At 37.2% G+C, this 26985-nt stretch overlaps 1 long non-coding RNA gene and 1 pseudogene across 1 annotated transcript; one reads left to right on the top strand and one right to left on the bottom strand.

Moving 5' to 3' along the window:
* Positions 1 to 10328: 10328 nt before the first annotated feature.
* On the bottom strand, positions 10329 to 20207 carry LOC122065075 (annotated as a pseudogene).
* A 2267-nt stretch (positions 20208 to 22474) lies between these two features.
* On the top strand, positions 22475 to 24936 carry LOC122065074. Its single transcript, XR_006135901.1, has 3 exons — positions 22475 to 22530; positions 23094 to 23165; positions 24716 to 24936. It is a non-coding gene; the product is annotated as an uncharacterized LOC122065074 (long non-coding RNA).
* Positions 24937 to 26985: the final 2049 nt, after the last annotated feature.

Genomic DNA, 26985 nt, shown 5'->3' with positions numbered 1-26985 from the left:
TGGATTTGGAGGACTAGAACCCAAAAAAAAGAAGGAAATGAAGTAGCTAGCTATTGTGATAATGCTTTCCTTTACTTTAGCTATGGCTGAGACATGCAGGAGTGTTTGTGCATGGGAGTGTCAGTTCTCGAGCAAATTTGAGCAAATCCACCAAATACTCACTGTAGATGACTTGTAGAAGATTTTCCAACATGTTCCATCAAGATTTGCAAGTGGAATGACAAAAAAATTCAATCCCAAATGTTTGGTGTCAAAATCCAAGGTTTTGATCAACTTTGTTTGATTGAAATTTGGTATTCAAGTAAAAGGATTGTAAGAGTTTCAGCACTATGAAACCTAATCATCGAAACATGTTGAGATTTCGACCTAAACTTGAAAGTTCTGATCGAAATTTTGCATGCTTATAGGGTTGACACTCATTTTGAAAAGTCAAAACAAAAAAATTTCATAACTTTGAACCATGTAGTGAGAAGTGATATGGTGCAATTTATATTTTTATAGGCATTACGAGACAACAATGAGGCAAAAGTGAATTGGTTGACATAACGAAGGCATGGTGCAAAGTGGAATGGCAGAATGGAATTGATAAGATCCCGGGTCACAAAACCCTACATTGGAATTTCTATGGGCCCGCCCAAGTGAATAAAATTTCCAAATATAAGCAATGGCAATCCTGTAATTAAATTGAAGTTTTTAACAACTTTTAGGAAAGATTGTTAAAGATGCGACCCAATTGAAAACAAATGTTTAAGTAGGGGTATTTCTGGAAATTAAAAATGAAACGAGAATAACATGGAATCAAGGTTCAAGAATCAGGGGCTTGTTTGTAATTTATGGTAGTTGCCTTGCCTTAGTATTAATTAGACAAACAACTCCATCTTCAACCTCCTGACCCCAAACACAACTTGTGGCAAAGGGCACTTCCTGATCTACTCAGCCTCTCAATCAATGCGCCAAATCACAGTAAAGTTTAAGGGCAGGTTCGAAATCCATTCCTCTATCAAACCAACACCAAGAACAAACCAAGGAAACAACATCAATCTCTGATTTCGTTCTTAGTACAGAGGAAGCTTTCAGAGCTTTCAAGTATGATTTCCTATGGTTCAGGTCACCCTCCTGTGTAGAAGCAAATTTCCAAATATCAGCCCACAACTTGAAGGAACTGTGGAGTTCTAGCAATCTGTTTTACAACTAGGGAGGTTAATCACCGAAGAAATATGGAAAAGGAAGAAGCAGGAGAGGTTACTTGAAAGAAGGAAGCTCTAACCCAGTTGGGAGAAAGAGAGAGAGGAGAGAAGGTAACACACTCTACCATGTGGAACCAATCTCAACTTTCAAATCACTATTCAATTCTATCTTCAATTGTTGGAAGGCCTTGCTTATCCCATACAATCTCTAAAACAGTGGTAGAGTTTGAAACAAACTCCATTCTTACCTATTGACTTGCTAAACAAAAATAAAAATTTAATAAACATCAAATGACAAATATAAGTCGAAATATATAAATAAAACCCTACCAACCCACTAACACCCAACTGTGGCTGTACTGGATGATTTTGGTTTGGAGTCTTTCATTTTTTACTCCTATTTTTGAAACAAAATTATTTTCTTGACTGGCTAGGGGTTTTACTAATTTGAAACATGAAATCATTTACCTTCTTTTCGGTGGTCAATGGCTGTAGTCTGTAAAATTATCCTTCGTAAACATATGGCTATAGTCATCCAGCTAATGCAAATCTTGGGTGCATACCTGCTGTTATTTTTGGAGTGGCAAGGTACCTTTTTATTATCCTGTTAGTTTTGCAGGAATTGTTTAGAAAACCCCTAATGTGTATTAGTCTGCAGAAAAGTTGCCAGAGGTTAGGACTTCGCTGAGCCCAGGGGGACCCAAGGAAGACAAGAGCCTTTCAGAGTTCCAGTTTGTTGGTGTATGATGTCTTGTATTCCGTCGCAATTTAATCCAGGGAGTACTGGTGCAGCACCTAGACAGGCAGCACCGGATTAGGGTTTTTTTGCTATATATATTTGTAGAGAGGGTTTCTTTCTCTGTAATGCAAACAATACTGAGAGGTGTGAGGACGAGTGCTGTAACCCTATTCTCCATTGATAGTGAAGCAGGATCTCATCTTACTGGGGATGTAGGCAACCTTGCCGAACATCGTAAAATCCATGTGCATTGTTTGTTTTGTTTTTCCATTATCTTCTGCATCGTTTTAGGGTTGCGTTTCAACAAATTGGTATCAGAGCTCTAGGTTTCCGTTTTCTAGGATTTAATATCACGATGGCAGGGAAGGGATCGAATGTCAAGTATGACATCGAGAGGTTTAATGGGAAGAACAATTTCACCCTCTGGCGTCAAAGGATGAAGGATCTTCTGATACAGCAGGGTTTGGCGAAAACGTTGTTGGGGAAGTTAAAGAAACCTGCAAAAATTACTGACGAAGATTGGGAAGAGATGGAGGAAAAGGTAGTAAGTGTTATTCGATTAAATCTTTCTGATGATGCCCTACAATATGTTGTGGGTATCGAATCTGCATCGCAGTTTTGGACGAAACTTGAAAGCATCTACATGATGAAGTCCTTAACGAACAAGTTGTTCATGACGAAGCAATTGTATTTTCTATAGATGGAGGAAGGTACGGATCTATTAGAGCATCTTAACATGTTCAATCAGATCGTAAGTAAACTTGCAAACTTGGAGATTAAGATCGATGATGAAGACAAGGCATTACTATTGCTGTCATCGCTCCCAGAATCATATGATCACCTAGTAACGACTCTCTTGTAAGGGAAGGAGACCCTTGAGATGGATGAAGTCACAGCTGCCCTCATGTCCAATGATACAAGGAAGAAGGCTAGTAGTACGAAATCTCAAGGAGAAGGTTTTTTCGGAGGTGACAAGGAGCAGGAAAGAGGGAGATCAAATCAGAAGGGATCTGGGAAAAGTCGATCGAAATCAAAAGGGGCAAAGACAAAGGTCTCTTGTTACTATTGCAAGAAGGAAGGTCATCTGAAGAGAGAGTGCTTGAAGAGGAAGGCGGACTTAAAGAAGAAAGGTGTAGATAAGGCATCTGAGAAAGCTAGCGTGGCTGACAGTTCAAATGGAGATGATGGAGATGTACTCTCTATATCATCAGGTAAGAATCAACCTTCTGATTCTTGGATTTTAGATTCTGGATGTTCATATCACATGTGTCCACATAAAGATTGGTTTGGTACATATCAACCATATAATGGTGGGTCTATCCTAACGGAGAATGATGCCGTATGCAAGACCATTAGGATAGGCACTATCAAAATCAAGATGTTTGATGGGATAGTAAGAACCTTAGTAGATGTGAGACATGTACCAGAATTAAGGAAAAACTTAATATCTTTGGGGGCACTTGACTCAAATGGCTGCAAGTACATAGCAGAAGGTGGAGTTCTCAAAGTTATTAAGGGTGTAATGATTGTCATGAAAGGACAGCTAGCAGGAAACCTATACAGACTCATAGGGAGTATAGTTATAGGTGAAGCATCTGTGACTACAGATGCAGTATTTGATACAGATGATACCTATCTGTGGCATATGTGGTTAGGGCATATGGGAGAAAGAGGATTGATGGAGCTTCATAAAAGGAAAATGTTGAAGGGAGTAAAAACTTGTAAACTGAACTTCTGCAAGTATTGTATGTTTGGAAAACAGTGCAAAGTTAGTTTCAAAACTGCAAAACATAAGAGTAAAGGGGTGCTTGATTATGTACACAGCGATGTATGGGGTCCTCCAACAACAAAATCTAAAGGTGGGGCAGAATATTTCGTGACCTTTGTTGATGATTACTCAAGGAAAGTCTAGATCTACTTCATGAAGCATAAAAGTGAGGTATTCATTAAATTTAAGGAATGGAAGGCTGAGGTAGAAAGGAAGACAGGAAAGAAAATTAAATACTTGAGAACAAATAATGGAGGAGAGTACACATACAAGCCATTTCTAGAATTGTGCAAAGCTGAAAGAATTACACGTCACTTCACGGTTCCAAAGACACCATAGGAAAATGGTGTAGCTGAAAGGATGAACAGAACACTTCTAGAAAGAGCTCAGAGTGTGAGGCTGAATGCAGGGTTCAGCAAGAGATTTTGGGCAGAAGCAGTGAACATGGCATGTTTCCTCATCAATAGGTCTCCATCAAAGGCGATTGATTGTAAAATTCCTCAAGAGGTATGGACAGGAAAAGCAGTAGATTATTCTATTCTAAAAATATTTGGTTGTCTAGCCTTTGCCCATGTTGAGAGTGAGCAGCGTTCCAAGTTAGACTCAAAGTCTAAGCAATGTATCTTTCTTGGTTTTAAGAACGGTGTAAAGGGATTCAAGTTGTGGGATCTAAGTTCACAGAAATTTATGGTTAGCAGAGACGTTGTGTTTGATGAGTCTCATATAGTGAAGTCAAATTACAATTCACAAGCAGTTGATGAAAATAAAGAAGGTTCTACTGTGCAGGTGGAGTTAGGTGAGTTAGAAACAACAAGAGAGAATGAGTCATCAAGTGACTTACCAAGACAACAGGAAGCAGTAGAAGTTCCCTATACTGTGGCAAAGGGTAAAGGGAAGCGTACTCACAAAACACCTATGAGATACGGGTTTGAGGACATGGTTGCCTATGCCCTCACTGTAGGTACAGGTGATCCATCTTCCTACCATGATGCTTTGAGTGATGCACAACATGATAAATGGATGACAGCTATGATGGAGGAAATGGAATCTCTACAGAAGAACAAGACTTGGGAGATTGTGGAAAAACCCAAGGGAAGAAAAATCATTGGGTGTAAATGGATCTTTCGTAAGAAAGAGGCAGCATCTGAGAAGGAGCGTGAAAGGTATAAGGCCAGACTTGTAGCCAAGGGCTATGCACAGAAGGAGGGGATAGACTACAATGAAATATTCTCTCCGGTGGTGAAACACACTTCGATCAGGGTATTACTTGCTTTGGTGGCCATGTATGATTTAGAACTTGAACAACTTGATGTAAAAACTGCATTTCTTCATGGTGACTTGGAAGAACAGATTTACATGGAACATCCTGAAGGTTTCAAGGTGCAGGGAAAGGAAGACCATGTTTGTTTGCTTAAGAGGTCGCTTTATGGCCTTAAGTAATCTCCTAAGCAGTGGTACAAGCGCTTTGATTCCCACATGATGAAGATTGGTTACACAAGAAGTAAGTATGATTGTGTTTATTATAAAGTATCAAGTGATAATTCCATTATTTTGTTGATGCTTTATGTTGATGACATGCTCATTGCTGCAAAGAACAAACATGATATAGTCTCTTTGAAGTCTTTGTTGAGTGCTGAATTTGAGATGAAGGATCTTGGTGCCACTAAGAAGATCCTTGGCATGGAAATCCTTAGAGATAGAAATGCAAGTAAACTTTGGGTAACTCAGAAGAGGTATATTGAAAAGGTGCTAGAGCGTTTCAATATGGAAAAGGCTAAGCCGGTTAGCACTTCGTTAGCTAGCCACTTCAAGTTATCTGAAAGGGAATGCCCTACAACACATGAGGAGGTAGAGCAGATGTCTCAAGTTCCTTATGCTAGCGCAGTTGGGAGTCTCATGTATGCTATGGTTTGTAGCAGGCCGGATTTGTCTCATGCAGTCAGTGTTGTTAGCAGATACATGAGTAATCCAGGGAAGGAGCATTGGAATGCAATTAAGTGGATCTTCAGATATTTGGGCAAGACTAAAGATATAGGTATTATGTTCAGTGGCAAGGGAAGTTCTACAGAATTGGCAGGTTATGTTGATTCTGACTATTCTGGTGATTTAGACAAGAGGAGGTCTACTACAGGGTAAGTGTTTACGTTAGCTGGTGGACCTATATCATGGAGGGCGATGCTTCAGTCTACAATTGCATTGTCCACTACAGAGGCAGAGTACATGGCAGCAATTGAGGCTGCCAAGGAAGGAGTCTAGTTGGCTAGACTGGTTCATGAGTTGGGGTTGGAGCAAGGAGGTACAGTGTTATATTGTGATAGTCAGAGTGCCATACTTCTTGCAAAGAATCAGGTGTTTCATGCAAGGACAAAGCATATTGATGTGAGATTTCATAGGATCAGGGAGCTTGTGTCAGAAGGCAGTATTCACTTGAGAAAAATTCATACAGATCTCAATCCTGCAGATATGTTTACAAAGACAGTTACTACAGAGAAGTTCGAGTCCTGTTTGGACTTGATTAATATTACTCATTGTTGAAGATGAGGGACGCACCAAACAAGTGCGGGTTTTTACCTCTAATGAGGTACAATGATGAAGACGTCTACAAGTTATCTTTACAGGAGGCTCGACAGAATTCAAGCCAAGGTGGAGATTGTTGGTGTATGATGTCTTGTATTCAGTCGCAGTTTAATCCAGGGAGTACTGGTGCAGCACCTAGACAGGCAGCACCGGATTAGGGTTTTTTCGCTATATATATTTGTAGAGAGGGTTTCTTTCTCTGTAATGCAAGCAATACTGAGAGGTGCGAGGACGAGCGTTGTAACCCTATTCTACATTGATAGTAAAGCAGGATCTCATCTCACCGGGGACGTAGGCAACCTTGCCGAACCTTGTAAAATCCATGTGCATTGTTTGTTTTGTTTTTCCATTATCTTCTGCATCATTTTAGGGTTGCGTTTCAACACAGTTGGAGTTGATTCAGCTTGCAGCCCAGCTCAATGGTGACCATGTTCTGAATACTTACCCAGACATTGGCAATAGCATGACAGTGGCTGAAGCCAACCGGTATGCTGAGGATACGGTGGCCAGGTTTTTGGAAGCTGGAAGAGCTGCCTTAAGGGCTGGAGCTAATGAGTCTGCCATTGTTACCATGAGACCTGCTCTCACAAGTCGAACCACCGGTCGAGTCTACGAGTCCCAGATTCAGAGTCATTGATGACCCCACCATTATTATCATTAATCTGATCAATGTAAATATGATATACAAATCAACAAATGGTTCTGTACTATATTTGGAAGTTGCTTTACTTTTGTTTTGGCTTCTGAATAAACAAACTGGTCAATCCTAGAGTGCCCAAATATTCTGAAGTTTAGTGTGGCCCGCGAGTAAGGACTTTGAATTTGGTATTGTTTATACTCTCAGTCATACTCTCGTAGCATGATTTCAAGGATTAGGTGGTCTCAATTTTTGTCAAATTTAAATAATAAACAAAAGTTTTACCACCCATAAATACAAAATATGACAATGGCATTGTACGGCTCACTTGTTTCATCTGATCTGGTTTTGATCTTGTACACCCGTTTGGTGCCAATGGCAGTTTTACTAGGAGGCAAGTGGACTAAGTCCCATCACTACAAAAAAAAGTGGTCTATGCCGGCGTTTTAAATGCCGCCGTAGAGTGTGCAAATGCCGCTATGTCTATGGCAGCGTTTATAGAAAATGCCACCCAAACGCCACTATATCCACCGCTGCAAAAGAACTATGGCGTATTTTGCAAACGCCGCCGTAAAATCTCTTCCGCGGCATTTATTTATAAACGCCACTAAAATACTTCGGCGGCATTTATTTATAAATGCCACTACAATATTATGTACAACGGCGTTTATTGTAATGCCACTATCATGTTACATTCGCCTTTATAAGAAGGCATTCCAGCGCTGTTAACTAATGAACGGGGGTGCATATAGTGGCGTTTATTACTAAACGCCATGAAATATAATATATATATATTTTTAATAAATGAAAATATAGTGGCGTGTGTTAGTAAACGGCTAAACGCCACTATAAGAAGTGTTTTTTTATTTTAAAACAAAAGACCTATAGTGGCATTTATTAGTAAAAGCTGCTAAATTTTTTTTTTCTTTTAATTACATATTATTATTTATTTATCTCATTATGTAACCTGTTGAAGCAATGCTTACATTCTTTGTTTTCATCCTGGATATCATAAAAAAATTGATAGATTTTCACAAGACAATACACAAGAATCTGATAAATGGCTATCCATTCCATACAAAAGTTCAATTGGAACAAAACAAACCATATTGTCATCATGGAGACAAAAAAATCCCATATCCATAGTAACATAGTAACATAATAAGTTTTTCAAAATAAAAGTTCACAAGTCATGGTAGCTAGGTCAATCCTCAAGTCGATAAGTAGAAGACAAAATCCATGCAAGTACCTGGAAAAATAAAAAAATACTAGTCAACTTCTTGTTAAAGATATATAAAAGTTCCATACATTTCACAAGTAGCAATTGTTCACAAGTAGGTTTCTATTTTTTAGTTTTGTTACATAAGGATGTTACCATCCTTATCAGATTACATAGTTAATATAATTTATCTTGTGAAAGTGTGTGATTTGTGAGCTCATCTCCCATACCCTCCTCATTTTTCTCTTCTTTTTTATTCATTTTAGTGTTCAAAGTACTATTCACAATCCTAGAAAATAAAATAATTCCATATGTTGTTGAAAATTCCAAGTTCATGATCAATGTTGAAGAATCCCAAGGTTTGGGACTATTCGAGCTTACATCTATTAAAAGACTTTTTGGTGTTTTTACCTTGTTAGTCTTAAATCTATTAAATTACATTGGTTTAAAAGCAAGTTGATGGCAGCCATGGTTTTAAGTATCGGTGCGTATCGTGTCGTATCGGCCGATACGTATCCGTATCGATAGGCATCGGCACGATACATACCGATACGCTACGGGGAATTTTGGGCCTCTTTTTGTATATTGGTGTATCGTACGTATTGTATCGTGTCGTACCGTATCGGTATCGATACGTACAATACTCTACGATACGAACTTTTGAAAATCTGAAAATTCCTGAGAGTATCGGTACCGTATCGGTATGTATCGAAGGTATCGTGTAGTATCGAGCCGTATCGTACTGATACGGTATGATACGGCTACTAAAGTGTGAATTTTTTATTGTTTGAAACAAACACTTCACATTCTCACCAACAGTTTTCTATATTTTGCTTCTTTCTTCCCCTTTGATTCACACACATTTTTGGAGACTCAAATGGTAGATTGAAAAAAACATTGTGGAAGTGAATGGCTCAAAGGAGAGAAACATAGTCCAAGAAGAATCTTGAAGGCTTGAACTTGGAAGTTGAAACATTTGAATAGTAAGTTCTTGAATTTTTACTCACTTTTTTCAACTTTAACCTTAGATTTTCAAGTTTTTTTTATAAATTTAAGGTTCATCATACTCAGAATCACATTTTGTGCATCATTATTACATGAAATCATTGGATTTATAAGGATTTACAAACTTTTTTCAAGAGAAAATGATGGTTTCAATTTTTTTCAAATTTCTTAGATCTACTCATGCTCAATGGTTAAAAATGTTTAGATTTTTTATATGTTATGTAAAAACAAGTGTTCTACAACTTCCATGGAAATTTTTGATTTTTCTCAAAAAAAAATATATTTTTAATTTTTCTCAAAAAAAAATATATTTTTAATTTTTCTCAAAAAAAAAATATATTTTTAATTTTTTTATTCCGAAATTAATTTAAGAAAAAAATCCCCCAAAAAATTTTTTTTAGAAAATTTAGTTCATTCAACTCTTAAAAATAATGTCATAACTTATAATTACTAAATACATGATTTCAAATGAAACCCACATTTTTTCACCAAAAAAGTGAGCGTTTCAACTTTTTTTTTTTTATTTCTTAGATCTACTCAAATATATTGGTCCACACTTTATTGATTTTTTATATGCTCTTTAAAAACATTTAATCTACAACTTTTATAAAAAAAAAATTTAATTTTTCTACAATGAATGGGAGACCCATTACCATAAATATTTCCACTGGGGTAAATATTGTGCCTATATTCGACAAGTGCAAAATATCATCGTAGTTGCTCCTATTGAAGAAGAAGGTCCTAGCCAAAGATTTGAACCACCACGACACTCTTCACGGCACTCATCACAGTGGCAATGGCAATGAGGAAAGAAAAAACTGTAAGAAACTCAAACCTCATCATTTTCAACATTTTCAACTCAATATATTTGTCTATCAATACGATACCCTCTACTTAAGTATTTATGCATTCTACATGTTATATATATATATATCTTGTTTTAACTGTTTTTTTATGCAAAAGTGTATACAAATGTGTTCCATATCCATTTATGTGCGTATCTTTAGCGTATCTCTGATACGATACGATACCCTCCGATACGTATCTTAATTTTGACCGACCGATACGGCGATCGTTACCGATACTTTAATCCTTGATGGCAGCAAAAACTTTTGCAGGTAAACATTACATATATTTAAGTGCATTGTGAAATCCAAAAAATGAGGATGGAAAGGAAACATATGGGTTTTCAAAACTTACTTTTCTGGAAGGGGCAAAGTTGGATGTTCACGCGAAGCTTTTACAATCTGTGAATAATGAGCAATCTCTCAACTATTATATATCTTCCATTGGCTGAAGGAGTCTCAAATGCTAGAATATGAGCATCAACATCATCTTTGACATTAACCCATTCATATGTTTCATTGGCAAATGTTTGTGCTCCTGCAGCAAATAAAACATTGGCACTAATGTCACAAGAATGACATTTTTCAATATAAAATATATAGTTGCTAGAGAACTTTCTTTTTTGAAAAAAAAAACACTTTAGGAAACATGTTATTTTAAAAAAGTTGCAAATCTGATTCTATGCAACATTCTACAAAATGTTATGGAATTAGTTTGAAACTTCCAGTGTCAAATAATAGACTTTCTGCAACCCACCTAAGACTACGAGTGCAAACATAGTTGCAAAGACATACTACAGAAACCAAAGATACTAATTATACTGGTTTTACTGATTATCACAATGTCTTTATCTATTAAAACTTGTCATGTGGCAAACATCAGTGGCTCTATGTGATAGACAACCCCACAACCATCTGACTGGTAAAGTTTTGGTCCCAAACAAGTAGGGAACTATCTTTGTAAAATCCCCAAAATGAAGACTCTTGGATTATCTATGTTAAACTTTGCAAGAGGCTTTGGATAACCCGCATAATACATTCTCATTCATGCCTATAACCTATTATTTGGGATGTATTGGAGGAGAGGGATATAGGAGAGAGAAAAAAGGTTTATGATTTGGGGGTGGGGCAAGAGAAAAAAGAACTTCAATGATAGGTTAGCATACCATTTATTAAGTTCCAAATTGCTTCAGCACTGGTATTAAGGGTTGGCTGTAAAAGAGGACCTATCACCATTGCTGGATTTATTGTAACCATGTCCATCCCTTTCTCTTTTGCAAATTTTCAGGCAGATTCCCCAGCCAAGCTCTTTGAAAGTTCATACCAGAGCTATAAGAGGAAAAAATCTCATTAGACATATTGGACCAGTAAATAAGTAATCTACAAGGTAAATTTTTATTTTTAGTTCAAAAACATAAAGAACTTATTGCAAAACAAAATAAATTTGTGACAGAAAATATCAAAAGCAAAGGTAAGACATTATATGTAGCCAACTCCAAGACCTCAAGGGCCTATACAAGACTGCACAAATATACACACCTTAGACTCCTTGCAAAGCTTTGGATCTGAAAGTTAACCAAGTCTCATCAATAACCACATCTGGCATCTGAGGTTTTCTATTAAATAAAACTGCAGTTAAAGGGGACCTTACAACCACTCTTTTAACAAATGGATTTTTTTCACATGATCCAAGAACATTAAGAGTTCCCTTTAATGAAAAAGGAAACACAAAAAGTTCATAAACATCACACTTTTATGCATACAGAAGACAGAGTAAACAATATTAATTGTGAGTAAAAGCATATAATCATGCAGAACAAACCCTAGGGAAAAGGGATGTGGGGAGGAAGTCCAGTGGAGTACCAAAGGAAAAAGTTCTTTATTTAATTGCAGTATAGAAAATAGCATTAAAGCAAGTAAAGCTCTGAAGATTCATAGCTAAGTAAAGTTATAAAATGCAAATAGCAGTTAAAACTATTTCGGTGGTTGTAAAAGGAATGAACCTGTGGATCCTTGGTTGCATAAGAAAAGAGGGATGTTGTATGAAAAACACCTCCACACCCATCAACTACAGAATCAAATGAAGAGATGGTTTAACTTTAAAAATACAAGCACTTATAATACAGATACAATAAGAAGGGCAATATATCAAGGGCCAATCCATTGGTCCTCTGAATGGAGACCTTGACAAGAATCTGTAAATTTATTTCCCCTACTAATTTGGAACTGATTCTGAAACATCAATAGGCACAAATTTCTTCAGACAAAAAACAATTTCTCAAGTACAAGATAATAAGCAATATCTGAGATCACAAAAATCTGACAAAGTAACCATCAAGTATAGAATGGAATGTGGCATATAGTTCTATCCGCTGGCACATGATACAAATCATATAAAGCAAGGCTTCATATATCAAGTCCCTGATTTATTTCAATCTTGATCGGCCAATCCATTTCACAGAATTTTAAGGAAAGCAAGACTGTTGATCCTAGAAGCAACTAGGGTAGGATCAACCTCGACTGATACTAATCCAATCTGGCCGATCTGTGACGGAATTCATGGACCTCGAGTCCTCACTCTTTGATATAAAGCATTCCAAAATTCATAGAAATAGTACAAATAGTGCAGATAAAAAATTATCAATGGGTCATATCTGGTTCTTTTTCTTGTCCATTAATCTGGCACACTGCATGGTAGTCCTCCTTTCCCTTGAGAAGCATATTTCTCCTCCATATTTTGTTTTAATGAAGATATCTTCTAGGGTTAACAACTGTCTTACCAGATTGGAAAGAAGAAGGCATTAAACACATAACATTTTCAACAGGATAATGACATAAGTCAGGTGATGGATATCATAGAAAGAGAGAAGAATCTACAGAAATAAACAAAAAGAGAAGATGTATTATACATAACCGAGGACTATAAGAGTCTCTCTATTTTCTTGGATCTGCAAAGGCTTTCTGGTTAATCCGCTGCCTGAGAGAGAGAGAACAGAGACAAATTCCAACTAATTAGAAAAAAAGATTTAGGAAAACCCAAATTGGATCAATAATAGACCAGTAAAGAACTATTAAAGGAATCCATAATGTATCAAAATCGACCCTATGCTGATAACCTACTGTGGTAAATAAGAAGAAAAACAGAAGATAGGAGGAATACCTATGCAAAATCCAAAAACCTAGAAACCCCTTCCCCTTCAAACGATTTTCTTTAGACCTAGCACTTGGAGATTTTAAGAAAAATTTTACCAGGAGAGTGGGCAAAGAGCGATGAGGGAGTAGATTGCAGCAGAAGAGTGAAGAGGAAGAGAACTAGGGAAGTGAGAGAGATTGCAACGGGAGACTGCATTCTTAGGTGTCCATGAGCCATGAGCTTGAGAGACTTTGAGAGAAGTCCATATCCTAAAAATTTGGGCGCACAAGAGGGGCTGTGAAAAGTAAGGCGGGAGTGGTTTTTGGCTAGGAAAGTGTTTCTATTAGCTTAAATATAGTGGCATTTATTGTAAAACGTCCCCAAAAATTGAGGTTACAACGGCGTTATGCGTGATATGCCCCCAAATGGTGTTGCATACTGTGGCGTCTATTTTTAAAAGCCCCCATAATGTTTCAATTTGCCCTCAAAATAGCAGGGGGAAAAAAATGCAGAACCTCATCCTAAACAAAGAAGTGTGTAGAAACGCAACGGGCAAGTGGGAGGTCCTACACCAGTATTCCTTGGATTAAACTGCAATCGAATATAAGACATCTTATACCAACAAAGTGTGATGCAAAATTAAAGGTTACCAGCGTAGCAAGTCCAAAATTAACTAGGCCTAACATTGCCCAGTTCTATTATAAAGAGGTTTAACTTGGTCTGGGCTCAGTTCGTTTTAATTCCAATTGCTTTGTTCTATTTTATTTTAAATGTTTTAAGTTGAGTTCCAGTTGAACTGGTGGTCTAGTGGTTAGAGGTGTCAATTGGTTATGCCGGGCCAATCTCGGTCGGACTTAGTCGGGCTTGACTTATACCCTTGGACCATGACCTACCTATTTAAGAAATGATTCGGTCTCGTGTTGGACTTGGTCGGGTTCTTGGCTTTAACCGATCTTCTCCTAATCGGGCTATTGGGCTTTGAACGGCGTAATGTATCAATAAATCTTAAATGGCCCTTAAACAGTCTTTAATTGTCTTAGATATAAGATATTTTAATATATTTTATTAAATCATTAACAATTTCGAAAAGATATTACATTTACTTACATTCAATAATTGTTATAAAAAAAAATTATATATATATGTACTCTATTCTATCCAAAAAAAATCAAAATATAAATATAAACGGTCGGGCAAACGGGTCGAGCCGAGTTGGGCTTGTAAGTGGGCCGGGCCGAATGGGCTCCCATTGGGGTTACCTCTTGCATCATGTACTACTTGTTTATAAACGGGCTAGGCCTAAGCCCGACTCATTTAGCAATCGGTGCAGGCTGAGCTGGTCTTCAAATGGTCGGGCTCGATTGATCTAACTGGTGTAGGCTTGTGATTGACATCCCTACCAATGGTTCAGTCAAATTATTTTCTTTTATTTTCTTGAGAGCTTCAAGTTGGTTCCACATTATTTTTGGCTTTTAAAATGAATGGTGTAGCTTGTAAGGGGGAACAGCTAGGGGGTTTCCTATCTTATTTTGAACTCTTTTTTATTTTCTATTATAAATAAAGAAAAGGGGAGTGGCAAGCATGTGGCTCAACGGTTAAAACTTGGAAGTTGTGTACATTTGCCCCCTCCCCGACCCTGCAATAGAGGGAGCCTTGTGCACAAGGTTCGATAAAAACATGTATATATATATACCCGACAACAAATAGGGCATCAAATCAAATCAAATCATAAAAAGGGGAGATCAGCTAGCTAGGGTTGAGAGAGAGAGAGAGAGAGAGACCAAGGGAAGTCGATTTAAGCATGTTGGTCTCCTATAGATTATGGTTATAACTTAGGACAATGCATGGTATGGGGCTAGGCAACAAGCGAGAGAAGCGAGGGTTTAAGGGCATATGCCAATTTCTGATATCTTCACAACTTTAATTAGGAAATATCAATAATACCTTTTGCTTCTTTATTGGAAAAACAACAAAATTAATATTTTTGTTCCATGACATGATTTCTCTATGGTAACTTAATAAGGGTATTTTGGTCAACTAGTGTGAGAGAGAGAACGGAAGAGCGGGCAAGGAGTGGTGAAAAAGATTTGATACAGGGGCTATAAGAACGTGCAGAGGTTATAAGAATGGAGGAGCGGGAAGGGGATAGGGCTTGATTTTTTGCATGGGAAAGGACAGAATATTCGATTATGTTAACACATAAACACTACATTATATATTCTACACGGTTGTGGGGTCAGTATGGGCCCGCAAGACTAGTCAACCCGAAGGCCTGAATACCCGTTGTTAGCAAACAAAAAAAATGCTACGAACATGATTTCACTTTCCTCATTGTATTATAATTTATAGGGGCATTTTATCAAGAAAAGCCTCAAAATATTTTTATATACTACGGCATTTAGTAGGAAATGCCTACAATGTTATTATGTGTACAGTAAATACACATGTATATGGCGGCATTTGTTACTAAATGCCTCAAATATTTTTATATACCACGGCGTTATGAAATAAATGCCACCAATAGGCTTATATACTGCAGCATTTTTCAATAAACGTCCCTAAATACTCATATATACGACGACATTTATTACTAAACGCCTCAAATATTCTTATATACTACGGCATTATTTCATAATGCCACCAAGAGGATTATATACTATAGCATTTTTCAATAAATGCCTCCAAATACTCATATATACAGCGGCATTTATTACTAAATGCCTCAAATAGTCTTATATACCACGGCATTATGAAATAAACGCCGCCAAATATTCATATATATAGCGGAATTTAGTAATAAATGTCGTGGTATATAATATATAGCGGCGGTCTATACAAAATGCCGCCTATTGTGTTATATAAGACGGCTTTTGCTAGAAAATGTCATTGAATGTTTATATTTAATGCCATTTGTAGGAAACGCCACCAAAGGCCCCCACTCAAGTGCCGCCATTGACCACTTTTCTTGTAGCGCATGTATGCTGCTTTTGCAAGGCTTCTAGTTCTTTAGATATAGCTTGCTGCCACAGAGGATTAGGAAATGCTTCCTAAAAAGATGTAGGTTTATGGAGTGCAAAGAAAGTAGAGAAATAACAATGGAAGTTATAAAGAAGAACTAATTGTTCTCGTCCATATAGGATAACGATGAGGGAGATTGAAATTGACTCACTAGACATAGGGCAAAATTATCTTCTATATGAGATCCATCACTGAGGGAGTTTCATTGGGAGCAAGCTCTTGTTGAATTTTAGACTGAACTTCAATAGGCTTGTGCGTAGTTGCATTGATGATGGGGGTAGAGATGTGAATTTAAAATAAAAAACATTTATCGAAATCGAATCGAGTTGTTTACATCGAAACCGCAAAATCGTTTAGTAAATGGTTCGGTTCTGGTTTTAAGTTTAGGACTAGTTAGCTAAATGGGTAGGTTTGATTTTAACCGTTTAACCTGTCGGTTTGAAACCGAATTGATACTGTGAAAACCAAACCATTTACACCGTCAAAACTAACCCGTTTAACCCATATAGCTATTTAATAGAATAAAGGGTTAACTGATGTGTTTTCGGTGCTTCATGCTCTTTAACTTTAGAACACTAACGATAAGTTGTGTTCATTAGCCGCTTTGTTTGTATTTCACTTTCTCCATGTAATATTTTATTTTTTCTTAGTTGTTTGGTTATTTTAACAAAACAGGATGGGTTTAATTTAGGGAAGAATTATGGACCATAGAGGTTGTTCAATAGTCTATTCAATAATTTACTTCTATTATGTAGTTATGTAGTTATGTAGTTAAATCCTTGCTTGTTCAATGCCTTATTTAATTTGATATAAGATTGAAGCGTTTATCAACAAAAACAAATTTCAGTAAGTATGCGAATAAATTAGCAAATCGATTGCTAACCGTTTAGAAACCACATGGATTAAACTGTGATCAAAGTTGTTTAAAACTATGAAACCGACACCATTTAAAAATCGTGAAATCCAAAACGGTTTCGATTTCAGAAAGTGAAACCGTTTAGTAAATGGTTCGATTTTGATTTCAACCAAATAAATGTGAACCGAACTGAATCGTACCATATACACTAAAACCAAACTGATTAATACCCTTAACCGGATTAGGGCTAGCTATAGGTGAAAGAGGGGAGCATTGATTGGTAACCAATTTTAGTAGTTGATCAATGGATGGTGAGTCATGTGACCGGTGTTGAGGAAAGGTATCCAATAGGCTATCTTCACAAAAACCAATTACAAGAAATTCTCAACCTAAGGGAAATTGGATTTGAACATCTATATCTGTTGGATGGGGTAATGACTTCTGTCTAATATGACACAAACCCTCTTTATTTATAATAACAGAGAAAAAGTTCTAGAATATTACAAGGGCCATTAAACCCCTAAAGGACTTAAAGACCCATTAAGAATATTATAATTTTTTTAATATTTCCCCTCAAGTTGGTGCATAGATATCACATACGTCTAACTTACAAATAATAGGATGAAACATTTTATGACTAAGACCTTTAGTAAATACATCATCCAGTTGTTTACTAATGGGAACAAAAGGCACAGTGATAAAACCATATCCAACTTCTCTTTTTTAAAATGTCAATCGATCTTTATATGCTTGGTTTGATCATTTTGGATAAGGTTCTGAGCAATGCTAATGACAGAGTTGCTACCACAAAAGAGCTTCATAGGAGGATGGCAGGGACGATCAAATATGTGAGAAGAACATGAATCCATATGAGCTCACAAATGCCATGAGCCATAACACAAAACTTTGTTTTAGCACTAGACCGGGTAACAACGACTTACATCTTGCTTCGCTATATAACAAGGTTAGCACCAATAAAGGTGCAATAACGAGTAGTAGACCTGTGGTCATCGGGAGAACTTACCCAATTAGCATTTGTGAAGTCCTCCACCTTGAGGTGATCATGAGGAGAAAAAAATAAACCACGTCCTAGGGAAGATTTCAAGTAATGTAGGACCGCAAAACAACTTCCATGTGTGTTGAGTAGGGATCATGCATATACTGACTAACTATGTTGACGAAAAATGTTATGTTAAAGTGTGTATGAGAAAGATAGATTAAGTGCACCATTAATCTCTGATATCTCCCCTTATCTATAGAATCACATTCCTTGCTACTCAGTTGACCATTAGATATCTCTTGAGATGAGAAATTTTACCAGATCATCACTAGTAACAACTATATCATCTACATAGACTATCAAGATTGAAATCTTCCCACCAGATCTCTTAATGAACAGAGTGTGATTGACATTTCTTTAAGAGTAGCTTGTAATAATCATAGCCTTATGAAAACGCTCAATCCAAGCACATGGGGATTGCTTCAGACCATATAATGTACGCTTCAACTTGCATACCATCCCTTGGGTTTTGTAGCAAATGAACCCAGAATGAATGTATATATATATACTTCCTCTTTAAGTTCCCCATGAAGGAAAGCATTCTTTGCATCTAGCTATTGAAAATCCTAATCTAAGTTGGTGGTACAAGAAAAGAGAACACAATTTGTGTTCATTTTAGAAACTGGAGCAAAAATGCATTCAGTTGATGAGAAAGGCGAAAGTGAGAACCATGTCACTGTAGTACTGGGAGGAACATGCATCTCAAATATAAAGAGCGTGCTACCTCACAAAGGTAGCAAGGATGTCCCATAGAAGAAAGGAAAGCTTGAAAGGACCATTCGAAGTTTTCAAGACTGTTGTCGCTTTGAAGGATCTTATTGGTAGCACCAAACTGAGTCTGAACCATGCGGTGAAATTGGTGAAAGAAATGGAAGATCTCGCCCTTGGTTAGCATCATATAAATCCTAATAGTACAAGAATGACAATCAATAAAAGAGACAAACCATCGATACCCATTGACACACATAGTGGGATGGATCCCAAATATCAGATTGAATCAATGAAAAAGGAGTGGTACTTTTGTTTGTAGAAACAGAAGTAGTTCAAGTCTGTTAGACTAATACACATGCCTAAAAAATAAATAAATAAATAACTCGAAGTACAATGCTTAAAAAAAGGAAAAGCTTAGCTAAAGTTCCCAAAGGAGGATGTCCCAACTGACGATGCCACTATAGTGACTCAGAGATGGGAAGTGACATAGAAAATGTTTGTAGAGCTTGACCAGAGACCAACGTCGAGTTATCATCAAGTAGATACAGACTACCACACACCCTACTAGAGTCCATCATTTCCCATATCACTAGATATTGAAAAACACAATGAGATGGGAAGAAAATGAGACTTTACAATTAAGACTATTAATGGACAATAAGTTAGTAGGAAAAGATAGAATGTAAAATATAGTAGAAAGGGATAAAGAAAGAGTACCACTAACAGAGCTCTTTCCTAAAATAGTGGAATAACTCTCGTTAGCCAACTTGACCTTACCATTACCAGGATAGCTAGTCTACTGTGAGAAAATTGACAATCAACCTGTCATATGATCGGAAGCCCGAAAGTCTATAAGATACGGGGTAGAGAGATAGGCATCATATGACCAGATAAAGAGATACTTGGCTTAGAAGGGGCAGAATGAACAGAGCTTATAGTTGCTGATGGAGGAGAATCCATATGAGTTACAAGGCACCGAATGGTAGTGAGCTCATCAGATGATAGAAAAGAGAACATGAAAACCTTGATCACATGATTGACCTGCAAATATAAGGTTCATAGGAACAATAAGAGAAAAGAGGGAACAAAAGTATAAGGAGTTGTTTGGACTTTACCAATACAATTAACATGCAATATATTACCATTAACTATATGTATGGAAGGAGAATGAATTACATGAGTGGTATAAGAAAATATTTTATGATTAAATGTCATATGATTGAAAGCACCAGAATCGATGTACCAAAAAGTACATGAAGTGGAAGACAAGACATAAGATTTATTACTGGGAGTGGATATAGCCTTACTGAAAAGCTCCTAACCATTAGCTTCAGAGAAGTGCACAGAAGAAGTATTCAGATGAGAACCAAAATCAGTTGAGATAGTTGCAACAGAGTTAGATGCAACAGTATGCCGTGGAGCTGTTTTTAAATGTTGATTTCGCTGTTCCATTTTTTATTTTTTATTTTTTCCTTCTGAGGATAGTGAAACTTCAGATGAAATAGGTTCTTTATTGCACTGAACTTTGGTGTAGGCAATCCAACTAATGGAAGTCAAAGGTAGACCAAGAATGGCCAAACCACATTGAAGTTGGGAGTGTGAGATATTAGAAGAAAAGTACAGTAGAATGGTGAAAGCCCAAACGATCTAAAATGATTAAGTGCCATTAGATATTGTTTTATTTGAGACTACTCTTGATAGACATAGTAATTAGTAACATTCTCTTGAAATTTCTAAGTGGGTTCCATTAGGGACTGTTGGGCCCAAAGAATAGATATCTTCAAATGGAATTAAAAAATGGATTACCCTTTGAGCTGTTTCAGGGTGCTTATATCCAGTTCCAATTTGTATTGACAGATAAAATTTGTAGACATGTACCTCCTTATTAGAAAGTCCTATGCTTTTTTTGCTGTGTCGAACTTTCCCAATTGCATGCTAATAGAAAAGGTAGTAGTGTTGCTAATCCAACTGAGAATTTTGTGATTGTTAGTTTCCCAGTCTGTGAATTTTAAAGTATATCTAGGATCAGCATATTCACTAGTACTAGAAGGGGGACTTTGTCTTTCGAGGCACTTCTTTGTGCTAGACGGCTGGGTATTTCTAGAATTCCCTATAAACCCAGGGAGATCTTAGAAGTTTTCTGGTGTCCTCCCCCTCCAAGATGGTTAAAGCTTAACTCTGATGGGTGCTCCCTAGGGAACCCAGGAAAGGCAGGGGCTGGTGGAGTCTTCCGGAATGATAAAGCTGAAGTGATACAATCCTTCAGAAAATTCTTGGGAGTGTACACAAACTTTGAAGCTGAAGTCCTAGCAATTATTTATAGTTTGGAAATGGCTAGAGCGTTGGATATTACCCAATTATGGGTTGAGTGTGACTCGGTGGCCATGGTTCTTCTTATTTCTCAATTGAAAGTCCCGTGGTATGTGCTTCAGAGGTAGATGAGCTTAGGCCCGTACCTATAGTCCATAACCTGGAAGATTACTCATTGCCTATGTGAAGCTAACCCAGTGGCTGATTTCCTTGCAAAGTCTGCTGCAAAATTGGAAGAGTCCTCTCCAGTAGCTTCTTGGCCTGCGCTAGTTGCCATGGAGTTAGATGTTGATAGGCACAATCGGCCTAGATACCGTTTTAAATAATGGTGCTTTTGTTGCTTTGTCTATTTTTTGGTTTGGCTGGGTTTTAGCTTTGATTTCTTCTCCACTGATGGCAATGCTGAAGGTGGATTAATTTTCAACTAATTCCATACAGCTTGTTCTTTTTCCATGTACATTCTTTTTCTTCTTTTCTTTTTTTAATACATATGATCTTCTAGCGAAAAAAGAAGGGGGACTTTGTAGTAGCGATTTCCTTAGAAACTTATTTCCAAATTCCATATCGCCAAAGAAAACTTTGAATTTGAGCCCAATGAGTACAATTGTGATACCCACTTTCTAAATCCGGTCTAATTTTTCGGTTGGTTCGATTTGGTCTTGCAGCACCTGAACCCGAGCGAGCCGAGGCGAGTACCTTATAGAATATGATGACAAGGGTGACTCTGAACTCAGATTGGCTAGATGAGTTGGAGCCAGCACCGAGTGAGATTAGCGTGCCCAATCCATGCAGTTGCATGTATCACCGGGCCATGTACACACAATAAGGTACGTAGCCGTATTTTATGATTAAGTGTACATGTTAAACAATTACCGAGAGTGAAATGCGTGTCGGAGCCAAGAGTCATAAAAAATTCCAATGATTTAGTTAAGTTTTGGCTGATTGCTGGGTGGTCTTGGATGGGTCGGACCCACCAATGTGACCTATCACTCTGATTTTTAGATATTTTGACCCCACTATAAGTAACATTTATTATTTTCTTCACCCTCATTTATTGTTTTACACGGTGGGTGAGAAAAGTAAAGAAGAGAGAGAGAAGAAGGAGAGAGAAGGAAAGAAGAAGGAAGAAATGGGGAAGAAGATGATTGTTGTGCATCGCCGGGGTCAGACCTCTTGAATCCAAAACCGGATTAGTGACCCTCATCATGAGATCTACGTTTTGAGGTGAGTAAAGTCTATATTTTTTAAACCCTCATGAAACCCTAAGTGAAATCCTATGATTTGGGTAGAAATCCTTTAGATCTTGCTAATCCCTCTTGGGAGTGTGAATCTAAGGTCTAATAAAGGACCCACATGTTGTTTATGAAGGATTTTGAGGAAGAACTTACAAGATTTGTGAAGCATTTGTTGATCTCTTGAGCTAAAGAGAAGATTTGAGGTTTTTGAAGTGTTCTTGAGCAAAGAGGTAAGATCCAAGCTTGAGACCTTCGATCGATCTTAGATTTATGTTGGAATTATGTTATGGAACCTTAGATTTGTGAAAAATGCGGTCGAATTGACCCATGGTGGTTTCCCCAAGGTGGGATAATGAATGAAAGAGAACATAAAAAATCCCAGTTCTGAGTGGTGGGTGCCTGGAAATGGTCAGACCCACCAATCCGGAGCCCGCCTGTCCTAGTTGAGCTACTGGCTTAACCGACGAATAAGACTAGTGGGCACTGGCTTGCCACTCCTGGCCCGTCGGTCCAAGTAGAGCTGCTGGCTAGACCGATGAGCAAGACCGGTGGGCACTTGGCCCGTCGCTCTTGGCCCATCGGTCCAAGCAGAGCCTTTGGGTCGGGCAACAAGCAAGGACTGGTGGGTGCCTTGCCCATCGGTTGACCCACCATTCCGACCTTTCAGGTTTTGAATGGGCCCAAATTTATCGGGCAACCTTCTTTAGTGATTCTTAATGTGTTGGGATCATCGCACTCCATTGGTTGTGAACCTAAAGTGGAGTCATACTAAACTTGAGCTCTTTTCTAATAGGTTGTACTAGAAACTCGCGTCATCACATGCCAAATCTTCCTCGTATTAAGGGTGATCATTGTATACAATTAGGTAAGTCAGAAAAGGACAATGACTTTATTTTTGAAATGTTTTTATATCATTCCATTATTACTGTAGGCTAGCCATGGTATCATTTCATTATTGTGTGTGGACTAGTCATCCACGAGTGCCATTTGCATGCATTGACGTGTGCATTATGAAATTTCATTTATGACTTGACATGCTGAAATCTTTAATTATTAAATACTTAATCATGCTTTGAATTTTGAGATGGATGACTTCAATTATTGAATATGATGCATTGCTAGATTAGATGCCGGAGTCGACTTGGAAATGAATGCATTAGTGGCCCGTGGAATAGGACGCGGTGGCATTATGCAATCGTACTATCTCATATATGAGCATATAGTTAGGAATGACATAACACTGTGCTACGACCCTTCCTAGCAGGGGTATAGGTGTTGGATATATCACTGAGGGGAAGCTTGAGGTTGTGTACCAATGGTGGCAGTTAGAAGTACACCTGACCGATCACTAGGACGGTCGGCAACTTTGGGGATATAACAAGATGACCAATCGTACTGCTTTTAAATTAATGTAGGGCAAGACTCATTTTACTTTAATGCAGGGTAAGGCCCATTTACTTTTTCGATGCCCACGACTGGCCTTCTCTGGTAACCCTATGGGCGTATCGCGGGATGGGGCTTGTGGCTCATACCCTAGGCATACGTGCACTGTGGTTGCAAGTAGCATATGATCTATGACTTAAATGTGATGTGTAGGTGGTCTAAGATAATAAAAATGGACTTGCATACATATAGGTGCATTTGTATTACGAATGATTACTTGGTCTTTCTTTTCACTTACTAGGCTAGTGAGCTCATCTCACTAGAACCATTTTCCATCATTGGAAATTAACTCATGTCTTGGATTTTTGCAGTTGGCGATCGATCACTGACAATACTTGCCTGACTAGCTAATTCAAAGCAACCGACTTCACTATTGTTTCACTACTAGTTATTGGTAGTCGACACCATAACTTATTTGTCTAAGCCTAATAAGAATATCCATAATGCTTAGACAATTTTAAATAGTTTTGTATTTTTACTATTAACTATTACGGTGTCATTTCTTAAAAAAATCATATACGTACTCTCCCTTGAATAAAGTAGACTAAATAATAACTTACCCAATCATAACATCTTCTTTCTTTTTTATTTATTTATTTATTTGTGTGTGTGTGAGAGGAAGGGGGTGTTGAGTATTTGAACGAAGCTGGGTTTTGAAGTTGAACAAACGTCTATTATACAACACCAAAATTATAACCTTATCCCAACTAAATGGGTTCGGTTACATGGATCTGATATGGAAATAAGAAAATAAAGAAGCACAAAAGAGTGGTTAAAATGAAGAAAAATGGAGATAAGAGAAGCAAGTAAACTAATAGTCAAAGACACGTCACGGGAACATCCCCTGTACTTGGCTGCAAAAATCAGCTAACATCCCACCCTTTTTGTCTATAATTTTGATTTTATGGTTTTCAATCTTTTTTAATTTCTTAGCATTCAAACACAACATAAGTTAATTTTTCTAGACTGCAGGATATTGTTAAATCTGATGCGGCAAGGCAAGACTATGAAAGGTAGTGGATATTCTTTGGAGGAGTATGCAAAACAAACCTAATCGATGAAGAATGCAAAGTCTGACATTTGATGCATTGATTGTAGGAATTTTTTGAAAGTGAAATGAAAACAATGACTTCTTATTTATGGCTGTAAGACTCTTTGAAAGTGAAATGCAAACAATGAATTTTTTATTATGATTGTAAGACTTTTTGGAAGTTAATGAAATTAATTTATTCTTATATGAATGCCTAGGATGATCTCATTTTCTAAATTGGACAATGTATATTGATGTAATAATAGGGACAATTTACCGATAATATGTAAAATTTACTAATATAAATATTTTATTTTTTTATTTATATTTGGCGACCGGTTTTATTATACCATTGCTATAAATAAATTATTATGAGGATTAGGCGACGGATAATTACTGTTGGCATATACATTTTTTGCGACGGATTTTTTTATATTGTTGCTATTAATAAATTTTGTCTATTATTTATATAGTTATAGGCGATGGTATTTGCTGTCGCTAAAAATATATTTGGCGACGGAATTATATTTTTCGTCGCTAATATTATTTTTCCCAACATCCCATGTTTTTCCATCGCCTATTTTTAGCTGCGGCAGTTTAGGCGACGGAATTGACGACAGAAAATTAATCATCACCTCTATATTTAGCGACGGTTTTTAATTTTTTGCAATGTTTTTTTTCCGTCTTAAAAAATGTGTTTTCTTGTAGTGAATAAAAAATTCGAGCGCTATGCAGGGGGCCTTCTGCCCCCCTTGCAACCCCCATGGCCCTCTAACCGGTTAGTGGGACTGCCATCCTACCTGTCAAGGCGCCTGCATCAGTACTTCCTGGATTAAACTGTGATGGAATACAACACCAGACACTCTTCCAAACAAAAAAAAACCTTGATGGTTATCTTCAATTTATAGACTGAAGATTATATTTGTAGACTGGGATAAACATAATGCAAATATGATTGGGTCGGGGTGGGTTGGGCTAGGCTCAGCCCAATGCATCAACCTAGGCCCAGCATCAGACTTCAAAATCCTAGCACAAGCCTGACCTGTGGGTTGAACAGTTTCAGCTCAGGCCCTGTCCGACCTCAGAGCGGGATCAGGTTTTTTTGACATCCAAAAAATACCCTATACAAGATAAGCTTCCTTATACACAGTAGGTTGATTATACAAGATAACAATAAATAAGGCTGACTCAATACAAGACAATGACTGCAGCTAACTAGTCCAACACAGCATACACATAAAACAATGGCGTTGCACCAAGGAAACAGACCACTTCCTTGGATATGGACTCAAAAGTGAAAGCGATTTGGATTTTTTCCCCCCTCATAAGCTGGTGGTAGAAAATTTTCCAGGGAAATTAGAGTTGAAAACTGAATTGGCATTAGTGAGATTAGTCAGGCTTCAGAACTGTAATTATGATCCTCCGTAGACCTTGCAGTGGTGGAATGTCAATTTCAGGACCGGTCTGACACATTTGGATTATAAATAGATAATACATGGTGCACAACGTAAGCTCGACGAACACCTAATAGGCCTGACATGTTTACAAGTGAAAATTGCCCCAATTTATTAGCCGGTTTATATGGTATATTTTGATTTTTTTTTTTAGAATAAGGTGTATATTGATATTTTTATTAATTATTGAATGTAATTAAGTGTAAAGTATTTTCTAATTTGTTGATAATTTAATAAATATTAAATTTCTAAAGTTTAAGACAAGAAAATTAAGTTGGCTTAAGGTCCAATTAAGGCTCGATTAGTGGAAGATTGATAAAATCTAGAATTTGATCAAGTTCTGGCTTGACTAATTTCTTAAATAGACAATTTATGGTGCAAGTCAAAAGTCCCACCAAACCTCGACAAAAACAACTAAGCCGTGCTATTTGACACCCCTACCTCATGCATTGGTATGCCCTTTTTATATAATATATTGATGCTCGAGGAATGGAAGAAGGATAGCAAGGAGTGTAGCATATTTACCCTACACTACAGTCAACACACACATACATATGTATGGGATTTTCTTATTGACACACTTGAAGGTGTCAAATAATTTGTAATTTTACTCTTTGTCATTTTAGTATGACACATGATTTTGTATAATGACGGTAATAATTTCATTTCACACTTGTATTCAAAAAAATATGTATGATAATGATATCTTTTGATGATGACATCGTTCAACTTATTTTTGAAAACCATTTTATACTCAT

Source organism: Macadamia integrifolia, unplaced genomic scaffold, assembly GCF_013358625.1.
Source record: "Macadamia integrifolia cultivar HAES 741 unplaced genomic scaffold, SCU_Mint_v3 scaffold1876, whole genome shotgun sequence".
NCBI lineage: Eukaryota > Viridiplantae > Streptophyta > Magnoliopsida > Proteales > Proteaceae > Macadamia > Macadamia integrifolia.
This window is presented reverse-complemented; position numbering and strand designations above follow the sequence as displayed.